Below are 1,108 nucleotides of genomic sequence, written 5' to 3'. Positions count from 1 at the left end.
ATCTTTGGCTATCCTGGGGATTTTTTGTGCTTCCCAAAAAATTTGAGATTATTTTTTTCTATTTCTGTGATGAATTTGTTATAATTATATAGGGATTGCATTGAGTCATTAGATTGTTTTTAGTATGAGCTAAAGAAGAGTTTTCCCTATGACACCTTTGCTCCTTGGTGTTAGATGTCACCAGTGGTGACTTAGGATGCTCAGTAATCTCCTGAAACAAGGTTCACAGTGCCCCTCATCAACATAATATATACATCTAAAGATTAACATATAAACACTAACAAATACTGAAGATGTGGACTCTCTGGCCTTGAAGTTCCCCAGTTCAAGAACCCTGGCAGATGGAGCTTTTAGGAGGCATTACACATGGTAAGGGAGATTTTTCAAACTTACAGCTGTCTGTCAGGCATGCTCCTGTAAATAATTCCTCACCCATTTCCTCTGTAAGTAACTACAGTATATTTACTAAACTAAACTTTGATAGAATCATTTTCTTTGAGTGTCATGCTCTGGTATGAATAGACATCATACCATCTGCCCATGAGGTCTGAGTTCAAATGTGTACATGCCAGGGTATGGAGGGTGCAAGATCCATCATAGATCCCAAGTATGTAATGCCAATGAAAAGGCAGGTGTAGGTGGGACAGTTCTCACAGTTATGTGAAAGGAGCTTTTCTCAAAACTCTAAGCCATGGCATCCCATTTAGAACAGTGGATTTCCGACTCATGGAAGTGAAACCCAGTTTCATTTTGGAGCCACCTATTGGATGTCTGGATGGAAAGCTGGACTGATCTAGAGGTGATGTTCACAAAGGCAGTAGCTTTCCATTGGTCTTGTGGAGAAGTCATCTGGGGAAGTCAAGGCCTGGCCAACTGTGATTTTTTTCTCTGATCAATGTCCTTACCTGGCGTACTGCTGCACTTCGTGTCATTTCGTTAAGACTGAAGTTGAATATTTTGACTTGTTTATGAGTGCTTCTCTTAGGTATTAGTTTGAAGATGTGTGTGCACTATGTCATGGGTCAGTAAGGGTCAGGCTCCAAATATTGATGGCCTGATATTTTAAAGTTTTTTATTCAGAACAAAATTGTTTGGTTTGGCAGTTAAT

The sequence above is a fragment of the Nannospalax galili genome, unplaced genomic scaffold (assembly GCF_000622305.1).
Source record: "Nannospalax galili isolate Female #2095 unplaced genomic scaffold, S.galili_v1.0 scaffold1990, whole genome shotgun sequence".
Taxonomy (NCBI): Eukaryota; Metazoa; Chordata; class Mammalia; order Rodentia; family Spalacidae; genus Nannospalax; species Nannospalax galili.
Note: the sequence above shows the minus strand (reverse complement) of the source record.